General features: G+C 40.9%; 1 protein-coding gene across 20 annotated transcripts in view; it reads left to right on the forward strand.

Annotated features, from left to right (window-relative positions):
- LOC308071282 (uncharacterized protein) overlaps positions 1 to 11,997 on the forward strand; it is a 98,882-nt gene that overhangs the window by 34,785 nt on the left and 52,100 nt on the right. Inside the window, exons 2-3 of one of the 20 annotated variants that reach the window (XR_013931057.1) lie at positions 33 to 1,784; positions 4,972 to 7,015. The exons of 16 other annotated variants lie outside the window; for them this stretch is intronic. The gene's annotated coding sequence lies outside the window, so the exon portion shown is untranslated. Of the gene's footprint in view, positions 1 to 32; positions 1,785 to 4,971; positions 7,016 to 11,997 lie in introns of those variants that run through there. 3 more of the 20 variants (XR_013931041.1, XR_013931042.1, XR_013931043.1) reach the window with 3 other exon arrangements.

Raw genomic sequence — 11,997 nt, forward strand, 5'->3', positions numbered from 1 at the left:
TGATCTAGGATCCTTTTCCTGCTTTGACCCAGGTGAACCTGATCTGTTGCCAGCAGGCCTGGTGCTGCATAAACTGCCCCATGATCAAAAAAACCCTGAAATTCAGCCAGGGACACCAGGCCCGGAGCCGGGTGTTGATCTGTGCGATCTTCCGATTACACCCACCATCATTCCCCGCAACTGGCAGGACAGTAGAAAACACCGTTTGTGCTCCTGATCCTCCAGCAGTCACCCCAGGGCCCTGAGGCCTCTCTGGATTGCCCTCAGATTTCCCTTATGTCAGTTTTGGAGTAACAACATATGCAAAAAGCACACAAACAGCATTTGCATTAAGATATGCAATATTATGTTTTAGGAAAAATGCAGACTGTTAAGTGTTACTACCATAAGCAGGTTTGATATTCTTTTGAATTAATTAATAGTCACCTTGAGCTTTTATGTCTGTTGTGTTCAGTAAGATTTATTAGGGGAATACGTGTAAAAATGTGTGTAGGTTTTGTGGAAGTGCAGTTCTAAGAGGCCAAATATTGCTAATTAAGACTACCAGACTAAAAAGGGAGGTTTTATAGGTTGTTACTTGTATAAAGGTTATCCAGGGCTGCGGAGAAAGCATGGTGGGGAAAGAACTTGTCATGTATTTCTGACAGGGTATGTGATGAAGGCTACAGACAGAACAGTAACTGTTGAATTTGCTGGAGGAAGCTTATATGATGAAAAGCTTTGTGGAGGACAAAAGCAAGGGATGATAAGACTAGCTGAGGTATGTAGAACAGAGAAACAAAGCAAAGACAGACATGCCTGCTGGTTGTGATCTTTTCTTTATTTAGGTTTTTGGTACATGCCAATGTATTAAAAAAATGCAATCTAATAGGAAGGATAAAGTACTGAGCAAAAGAAGGCCAGGTCCCATGCTTTGTAATACATATTCTGTGTGAACTAGAGTGTATGCATCCAGCTGAATTATTCACTATTTATGAGACCTGAAGTCAGATCCAGCAACAAATTTTGATGTTTGTTTAAATATTGAATCATTCTGTGTGCTTCTGCAACCTATTTTATATGCATATGTTTGTTAAGGTAGAAAACACTTGTTTCCTTCTAGTGTGTAATGGGCACGTGGATATATCTGAATACAATGTGTGTGGACTTGTGCATGTGTATTTTAATAAACTCTATTTAATGTGTGAGGAACATTGTCATGTAGTGTGTATGAGTCTGACTCACGGCCAGTGGGGGGAAAAGCCCTCCCGTTGAGTCATGAGGTTTGGAAAAGGTTCCCTTGCTTTCTAAACCCCTCCTCAGAGAGGAGTCTGCGTGCGGCTGGGGCCAGCCCAACTCTCAGACGTGGCCAACGGTTTAGCTCTAAAGGACACAGCTACTCAACAGAGGCAACGTGTGCCTGCCAGAGCCCTCTCAACGGCTTTCACTGAAACAGTTTCACAAAGTTGGAAAAAAAATGGGTGATTTATGAAGGCGACAGATGCAACAAATTGCTGTTGATAGATGCACTTAGTGCAACAATCAAGCTGGAGTTAAGAGCTCAGCGCTTTAGTTGACAGTACTTTCCCGGGTAACACCTGACCAAGTCAGATGCGCGAGTCTTACCGAAGAGGCGTCCCTGCCTGGGGAGGAGAGAGCTCCAGGCCCGCTGACCCGTCCGGTGGCTGCAGTTGTCGTCCTCAAAAAAGAGGATTCTAAATGCCAGATGTACCTGATGACAAGGTGGGACGAAGTCAGTTCTGGTGTGCCGACTGGCCCTTAGCAAGGGTTGTCAGTCCTGGAAGGTCAGTGGGGCCTGATGGTTCAGCACGGGGTGAGGGATTTGGTGCAGATGGGGGTCTTCCTGGCTTTCACTGGATATATGAGCCTATATATGACTTATGTACATTTTCCCCCAAGTGTTATATATTATTTGTTTTCCAAACAGTGTGTCTGCAAGTAATAAGAAAAGACAGTTTGAAGTAATTTATCAATCAGACTTCTGTAGGAACTGAGTTTCTTGAGGTCAGATAATGACTTTTGTTTTACTAAAATTAGAACCTAGTTCTACCATCCCAGGATTTTAACAATAACAGTAACAACTTCTGTTTGTGGTGGGTTTAAATTTATTCACTAAATAACTTCTGTAAAATTTTAGACTTTTTTGCTTAGAAAGTAAATGAAATGAAAAGTATCTGTTTCTAATTTGGTAGGAGACTGTTGTAAAACAAGGCAGCAGCAATGAGGAAAATAATGCATCTGGTTGTAAGAAGCGTTAAAATGCAGATGAATTAGCACAGCATCATTTTCTCAGACCTAAGGTCATGAATCAGGAAAATGGTAGAAACTGTAATTGTGAAACTAAAATCTATTATAAAGCATAGGTTAATACAGGTATTTGGCCCTTTTGTGAAATATTAACTTTGAAATACTCTAAGCAGTGCTATGATAAAGCAATCTAGCAGAATATGAACAGAATTACTTAGGCACTGGCTAATAGTGTGTGTAAGCAAAGTTGGCCTTTGTATAATTTTGGGTTTAGAATATGCCTTTCTATTAGATATCAAAGCATTTTTGACATACCATAGGGAAATATGAGCAGCTGTTAGCAAAGTATGGTGAGTGTGCATGAACCTGCTAATTATTTCTGGAAGGAGGAGGCACCTGTGTAACAGCTCTGCTGACCACCTTAAAGCTTTGCAATGTTACTGAAGCTGCAGTAAGATATAAAAAGTCTGATTGTCCCTTACCAGGGCTTTTGTCAGTGATAATTTTGTTAGCTCATGAACCGAATCATTCACTACAATGGAAGAAATTGCATCTTCTATGTCTCTCACGTATGGAAACAAATCTGACAGGTGAAGGCAAGTAATGGCCTGATATGTCCAAGGGTTAGGTGCTGCAGAGAAACCAGAAAAGTTGAGATCATCCAGAGTGTAACATGCAGAGGCATTAAAGATCTGTCCAATTTCCTATGGGAGTGTGTGAGGAACTGTAAAACACTAGACAAAGTCAGACACTAATTCCAAGATTTAGACAATAAAGCCATGTACAAAATACACATTAAAAACCAAAACAAAATGCGTAGGATCACAGATGTTGTAGAGCTATGCTATAAAGCTAAGCTTGTTAATTTGAGTAGTTACCAGAGCTGATAAAGTGCTAAGGTATGCAGGCAAATGACTAGGCCTTGGCCTGAAGTTTAGCTAAATGAGCAGACCATGGGAAACAACTAGGCGTGACATGAAAAATCACTGGCCATAGCATTTAAGAAAGTGAGATGGTGCAAAGGGCATAGACAGTGCTGTGAGGGATGACTATTACTGGTGGGGGTAATGTGAGAGACAATCAAGCTTCAGAGATGATGGGAGGGGAGTGATGGGGACCTTTTATAGGGTGGAGTCTTGCAAGGCCAACTGAGCCTCAGTAACTTATCAGTAGCACTAGGTAAAGCCATGTTCACTTTGGCAACAGTATCAGAAATACCAGATTTGGGTGCAGGTACTGCAAGACCAAAATCAATGGAGAAAAATAACTAGTGGCAGGATGTTTATTTGGGTGGCAATTACAATAGAGAAAGGCAGGGTTCGAGGCTGAGAAAAACAAGCCGGGGGAAATGGAGAGAAGTAGGATGAGAGGGGCTGGGAGCCAGCAACAGCCATGTCCATTGGGCTAGGGGAGGAGAAACTCCTGGATGTGAGAGAACCCTGTGCCAGGCTGTGATGGGCCAGGAAGAAGGGATCCTTTCAATTCCAAAGTCCACTGGACTTGTCAGCTTCCTTTCTGCATAAGCAGCAATCCATCAAAGTGAGGTAGCTGAATATAATAAAAAGTGACTTTGTGGTTAATGAAAGACTGAGATGGATCTGCTGGAATTTTTGCTTCTCAAATGTGTTAGCAATCAATAAGAAAACAGGAATTCATGCAGTTAATAAGGTAAAATGAGACAGAGACAAAGTATAGGGTAATAAATGAATGAAAGACTAGGTGAGTAGACAGAAAAGAGGGAAATAGATACACCATAAAATGAAGATGGTCAGTGATGTTTGTTGGTGCCCAGTAGCAGTAGCTCAAGGAATACATAATAAGGCTTTTTATAAAAGCATTCGTGTCAAACACTACAAGCTACTAGCAAACTGAAAGACAAATTCAGGAACATATAGCTGGAAGACAAATGGATGATGATGATGCAGAAGTCCTGCTGGGGCACTTAATACATTCATCAAACATGGCAGTGCAAAAGAAATAGCCACTCGTCGCATGTCACATGAAATAGCTTAGCAAAAAAAGAGATTTTTTTTTTTTTTTTTGTACTTGCTACCTATGGTGCATCATCACAGCAGGCTTATAAGAAAAGATTAGTCACTGCTTGATGTTCAGATAAAACACTAGCAGAGGTGTTCACAAAGGCTAATTTTAGACCTGCAAGATTAGGCATCCTCTCTTGTTAAAGGCAGGAGCTTGCACCTTCTGGGAGACAGTCCATCCCTGCATGCAACTAAATAAACCCAGTAAAACATCACTATGCAGAACAGCTCTTCTGAGCACTACATACCCTAACCCTCCTCCCCTTCAAACCATGGTGATGGGTCTCCAAACTGCTACCATGCTGTTGCCATTGAACCAAACCTGGCTGGTGGCTGGGATGGTGCTGTCTGTCATGGGCCAAAGTTACATCAGAGTGTTAACAGTGAAGCTCTGTCTGTTGTGGACAAGTGGTTGAGGCAGCGTTGTGACCCAGATACTACAGGCATATGTCTTACCACGGCTTTTGGAGGACACCCAGGAAGATTAATTGTGGCTTCTATGAGGTAATTATCCTATCCGCAGCCTTTTTAATGTAGGGTGAAATTGTCACTAGTTTTCTGGGCTTTGACAGAAGAGTGAGTGAGTAAGACCTGTCATTCATCCAGGTCAGCCTGCAGACTATACACTTCAGATCACAGCGCAAATGAGGAATAACCAGAATAAGACCCTGACTTTGCCTTCCAGGCATGCGAGAAGAGCATGGGATGGATGTTGTATCTCTTCATCACTCTCTTTCATCAAGTGTGGGCACGGCAGCATATTGGCAGAAAATATGGTATTATCCATGTAGGGTATTGGGAAGTGAGAGGAGATCAACCACTGCTTTCTCTATAATCTACTCCTGAGACAGCAGTGCTGCAAATTAACTGTATGCGGGGGCTTGTAGGGAAGCTCCAGGCGTGCCAAACAGATATGCTGCATGAGACCTTTCTACAAGGCTGTTATGCTTGTGAATTTGATGTGGAGAGAACTTCACATATGCAATGGAGAACTGGCAGGGGCTTTACTCTCTTCAGTTGAAGAACAGGCTGATGATGCAGAAGACTTGAACTGTCTATGGAATGAAATGAGAATGGCCCAAATGGACACGTCAAAATGTTAACTTTACCTTACTGATTTACAGTGGCTTTTAATGAGAACTGAAGAAATGATGCATCATGTTGTTACTGAAACAAATACATTAAAATTTATGTGCTGTGGAAAATGCAAGATTAAAATAGTGAGTGGCCATGTTCACTGTATGAGATGTGGTCTCTGTCCAATAGAATTAAACAAGTATAAGCAATATATGGATCCAAAATATTTTGAACAGGTTCCCAACTGAGGACCACTTAGTCAATTTTTCCCTGGGAATGGAAGTTAAGCTTTTGGCTATTCTGACTCACTTGACATTGCAAGATACGTTTTAGGGTCACCGTCAGACAAAGGAAGACGAAGAAGAACATATCTGTTTTTCTGACTGGGATGGAAATGGTTGGTAAAGGTCTTAAGCCTTTGTGAAAAATGGCCAATGTTGGGTCATTTTCTCAAGAGGAAGAGCCCTGCCATTAAAATGGCTGGACTGAATTACGTTGGGTGTGCTAGACACACAAAACCATGACAAAATATAGATGTGTGTGTGTTTGTGTGTGTGTATGCACATCCAACTAAAACTATACCCTAACTGGGAAACTTCCATGTAATTAATGTCCACTCATATCTATGCCAAGTCGTTTGTGACTTACAGAGCTTAATGCTCTGCTTAGATAACTGCTTAGGAACATCCAGAACTGACACTGTCAGGGAGTGTTTGGCTGATGTAAATTACATATTACAGAAAGTCAACAGCAGTGAAAAGCACCAGGAGCAGGAAAGGCTGCACATGGAGAATCCACCTCTCTCTCCCTGAAAAGGCCATCAGATAAGGAACTGCTTGGAGAACAATGAGCTGTCAGAAAGGCATCGTGGTCTAGCAATAATTACCGAACTTTGTCCACACAGACAAGAGAGACTTGTGACAAGTAATCCTTTTGGTTGTCAGATATACAAGCTGTGCACTCTAATCTCCTGCCTGAGACTCTCTACATGTGAGAGGCTCTCCATGACCCTCTGTGAGACTCCCATTGTCTCCCTTTCCATTAATTGCATGAATGACTGTTTGTTGTTACTTTTAGTTAGCATTGTTTCCTTTACATTCAATTAAAGCAGAATAAAAGGTACAGATGTGGCGATAGCAGCTGATATGAGGGTCTGGTCTGCCATGTGACATGTGACAAGAGCATTACTTTTCTGAAGGTTTCATATCTGCTTTCAATTGAACACTTTTACAAAGGATCATTATTTTTACTTGGAGTTCTAGTCACACACACCTCTATGTAAAGAGTCTATGTAAGATTTTCTGTGTTAAATTTGTGGGTTTGGGGAAATATATTCTGTTTCTGAATACATTTTTCTTTAGTTTTGTAAAGAAGGTTTGTACTTCTGGAAGGCACGTTAATAAAAATGGAATAAATTTTGTTATCTCTAGGAGTTTGCGCTGAGTAATGAATTCAGGATTTTGGTATAAGAGTACTAAGGATTAATATCTCATCAAATGGTCATTTTAAACCCCCCTTAAGCACTAGAGTGCTCTGATTCATTTAGTAATGGGGAAATAAACATTATTTATTCCTAATCACTTCATTGTTGCTTCAGTAGCTTAGAAGCCTATTTTTCACAGAGATTGCCATTTAGGCAGTATTAAAACAAACAAACAAAAAAAACCCAAACACAAAACAAATAAAAGAGCCCCAGGACACTGCTTCACCCCCCAAGTAAGCTTTTTTCTTCTGGGAACAACTGACAGCACCTGTCTTCATGACTCTGTAAGCCCAGCAGGAGTAACCAGCTGTACATTCCCTTTGTGAGCCCTTAACTTTCCACCCTTACCAATGACTGTAGCTGTGACACCAAAGTGGAATACTCAGAGATTTGCGTTAAACTGTGCCAGTTGTCTTCCCCCTTGACAAGGCAGCTGGCTATGGGCCTGATCAGGAGTCAAAAGTTGAATTCAGGAGACAAAACTGAGAACCAGTAAAGATACTGGCCATGGAAGCTGGTGGTATCCTTCTCCTTACTTCCTCATTGACATTCATCAGTCAATCTGTCTTGATCACCCCTTGTTTGCCTAACCTTAATCCTACCCTCCAAGCCATGAAGAAGCACAAAACTGGAGCATTCCTCACCCCCCCAAAAGAGTAAGGCAATTTTAGGCACAGGCGATGTCTTAACCCTATTGTCAGCCCTGGAAATGTGAAGAGAATCTAAGCTGGGGCAACTTACTTTCTTCCCACAAAGGAACAGGCAACTCCTGCCCCAAATGACACATGCCAAGATCTTATTTCACAGCATCACACTTTCACAAAGCTTTTCTTGCATTTTCAACTCCAGGTGAATTTCCTTAAGACAATCTGACTCTGGGCTGTCATTTTTCAGCGTAAATTTGGACCCATCTTCAGTGTTAGACAGCACTGTTGAACTGTAAGAGATTGTTGGTGAGAACCACCATTGCTACAGCAGATGTTGGTCCCAATATTGCTATGGCAGGAAACCAACACCGTCACCACAGCAAATGTTTATCTCAACATCGTTAAGGCAGGAAGCCAGCACCACTGCCACAGCAGAGGTTTGTCTCAACATTGTTAAGGCAGGAAGCCCACCAACTGACACCATGGAGCAATGAGGGGAGCTGGTCCTGAGAACCAAACCCCTGCGCATGTGCCCAGACCTGGGGTCAGGGGGATCAAGGGGCCTGGAGACCTCTGAGGGCCATCTGACAGTATTGGGCACACACTCCACCACTGGGTGTGATTAAGCAGAACAGCTCATGACAATCCTATAAAAGAATGCAACCAACCAACATCAGATGGAACATTCCCCCACAGAACTTGGAAACGAGTCAGATTGTCAGGGCGCTGCAGCTCTGGGGTGGTAGCTATTGCTGTGAACTCTTTCCCTCTTTACCTCTCGCTCTTTCCTTTGCATTTGCAAACCTGTTGTTGGGCAATTAAAGTTTCTTGGCTCTTGACTCCGTTTGGAGTCTTAATTCTGTTCCCAAGAATACAAGCAGAACCTTGCTCTGATCTTGGACCAGCATGTGACATGGATCCAAAAGCTGCAGGCCCTTGAATTTACTGCTACAATTTCACCTCTTGAACTTATTACATTAGATTGCATTAATACTTGTTATATTACAGAATATAACAGAATAACAGAACTAACCCAGCCCCAAGCTGATGTCTTCCCAGGTCACAGCTCCTTTCCTTTTGGTCTAGCAAAAAGCATCAGCCTTTTTCTAGTTCTATACAGCTCTCCAGAAAGTAAATCAAAATCTTTATGCAGGTGCTAAGTCTTTTCTAAGATAAACTAGAGTGCAGAGTTATATTTCAATGATTTCTCACCAAATTAAATATTTCTTTGACATCTGACCCTTCTTCTGTCTGTGGGGCTGAGGAAGGTCTGCAACAGTCTGTACAGGCTGTTACAGAGGCTGAACCAAACTCTCTCTTCATCATTTTTCCCAAACCTAAGCCCAGCCTTAACCCAAGACTAAATCAGACCTTAGGAACTAACATTTCCACTGATAGCGTTATTGCCCTTGGCACCAAATGATGTCTTCTACTTCTTCAGCACTGGGAACACACAATATTAATTTTACCTTCTGAACTCTGAACTTTCCTTTCATCCAAGCCTGACTTGGTGCATCAAGGGCATTCTGTCTAAGAAGGTCTTTGCACTTAACCGACATTGGCTTTCTTCCAAATTGTCACAGCTCTCTTGACATGGAACATGAAGATCCTTTGTGGAAACTTTGGTTTTTTTATCATGAACAACACATACAACCTGAAATCTTAACAGTTGCTATGGGAGACAGCTCCTTCTTTTAGATCACTTATTCAGTTTCAGATCCAGGTAACACACAATCTATTCCTCAGCCTTCAAACTACTGACATACTGAAGTAAACTCAGCCCTTGATCCTTTAGTTTTCTTGACCCTAACTCAAATCTTAGCAGTAACCCTAAACAAAGTCTGAGCAAGAGAAAATGCTATTTCCAGCTAGTAATCCCCAAAATACCTAGCAAGAAATTATCTTTTTGAATCTTAATTTTTTCTAATCCTCATGTAAATCTGAACCCTCACCTCAACCTGATTTTAAAGTTCTCACTGCTAAAAGAAAATTCTTTTAAGTAGCGTATTTGAATTCCCTATCAAAGGAATTTTACATGGCTTTCTATTCTGTACCAAACAAGTAGGAAAGAGACAGCTGTGTTTTAGCTTTGATAGCTACAATCAGCTCTCATCTGTTTTCTGGAAAGGTAGATTTTATAATAACCTGATTAAGCAGAAAGATCATTGCCTACATTTGCTGGTATAGTTCTTTTCTTCTTTCTCAGTACTTTGTTTTTTCTTTTTGGCAAGTTCCAGTGTTTGCTTCAGAACATCATAAATTTCAGATAAACACAGTGCAAAACATTTATGGATTGCCATAAACAACACTTAAGGATGTTAAAGCCATATTCTGTTTCCTGTTCTGAATCTGTTTTGTCTCTGGTGCCACAATAATCTGTCTCACTCATATGCATAGTGGCGCTGCTAATTGTCCTTAATTGATACTAGAGGTATCTAATATGCTGCAGTGGTTTTCCGTTGAATTTTGATCATGTGCATACTGGTAAGAAAATCTAGACTGAGGCACCGTACCTGCCTATTGCTGTTTGGACAGTCACAAACAATGCAGCATGAGAGACCTCCTCCCTTTATAGGCCATATTTCAAGACTCACATAATTGTTAACAGTTATCTAAAGATTTTAATATTCCCTTACTTTCTTCTGACTGCTGAAATGCAATCCCTGTGAATATAAAAATGAGAAGGCAAATTAGTTTCTTTATGTGGAACTAGTTTTCCTCAACATTTGTGCTGGGTATTAAGAAATAGAGGGATAATAAAAATGTTTCTGCCAAGGAAAGTTGATCTTAGCAGAGTTTTACATCCTCCATATTTCCCAGGTGGGCATATAAAGGAAGGAAAAGACAGCGTCTTAGATTTAATAGTTTCCACTAACACACATTAAAGCCTGCTACAAACAGAAGTAATTTCAGCCAAGTATGATTTGTATTGGTACACCTAGGTTATGATGGGGGCAAACTCCTGTTGCCTTCAGTACTCTTTGAAAAACGATTTAGCAGACTTCTCTTTTCCCCTTTCTATTTCTACATGTTGGCTACTGAATGTGCATTTTAGTCATGGTAGTGTGCCAAGAAATGCTATTGCTTCTCTTTACTGAGCATGCAGCTACAATGCAAAATTTCTTTGGCATAGGTTCAGTTAGTCAGAGGTGTGAAGAGCTGTGACTCTCTGACACGGCCAGCTTGGTAGATGGCTTCAGTGCAAATTCAGTTACACTAGCCTCAGGCGGAATATTTCACTTTTAAAGTATTGATATTCTGTACAGATACTAACGGAGCTTTATAGTTATTGCTGAGTCCACCACAGGAGCACTTTGCAGCTCTGAAACAGTCTGATACTGCCAGTCAGATACTGGTTGTTTAACACAGCCTTGTCTTCAAGTATAATCTTAATTTTTTATTTTGCATCATGCTCAGCACTGTGCATGGGCACACCTAGCAGTGAGAATTAGGGTGAAAATTTTGAAGTGTTCACTTCTCAGCACCTTGATAATTATATGATCGAAATATATGCAGTAGGCTTCTGAGCGTGTGACATCTAATGTCCGCAGGAGATGGATCAAGTTGTTTTCTTAGTGGTGTCTCTGATACCTCAGGAAACACTAGAAAGCCAGAATACATTAAAATGTGATTTTATATGGCATATAAGAAAAACAGAAATGAAAGCCAACAGTCACCTAGAATTACCCAACTTTTCCTCTTCCTAGGCAACTTCTCAAATGAGGGAATGTTTACTGGTACCCAGCAACAAACAGTAATTGGAGAAGTTTTCCAGCTTCAAAAACGATTCATAAATTAATTCACAGAACAGAAGGTTATCTCACCAGTGGGATAAGCATTAGGGCTGGCCTAAGTACAGTATCAATTCCTTTGGCATTAAATAACCTTTCTTTTTCTGACATACATTAATGGCCTTCCAGGTAGTGACATGTAGTTTTCTCTGTCATTTACTTTCTGAGAAAGCTCTCATATTGTTCCCAGTTGTTACAAGTCAGTTTAAAATTCTGCTCTGTACAGGGTAAAGATGTATATATCATCAAGTCAAAGCCCCATTAGAGAATCAGGTGGTAAAAAACCAGTGCTAAAAGTATATGGCTTTGGTTAATTGCTCATTTGTATTCCATCTCAGTGATGGAGGTTATATTTTCTGTGGGAGGGTTAATACCTCTATCTGAGAACAAAACCAGAGACTGGGGGAGAGAAGTCTTTTTGTATTTGTAAAGGGCAGGCAATTAATTTATCTCATAGGCATGGCTCTGGGTACAATCTGAAATCAAACAGCTGGAGCCGTTTTGGCAGATGGAAATTGCACATAATAAGCAGGGTATAGTACCAGATACAGCATGAAAAGGCTGCATTAAAAAAAAAGGGAAAAAAAGGCTAGCCAAACATTGTGCAGAGGGACTTAAAATGTCTTAAGGGGTCCTGAGTGTTACATTGAGTATGGAAAAATGACGGAAAGTTCTAACTCTTGCCATCATTTCTGAACATGCATTGCAACATG

Source organism: Falco punctatus (assembly GCF_963210335.1).
Source record: "Falco punctatus genome assembly, chromosome: 11".
NCBI classification, from domain to species: domain Eukaryota; kingdom Metazoa; phylum Chordata; class Aves; order Falconiformes; family Falconidae; genus Falco; species Falco punctatus.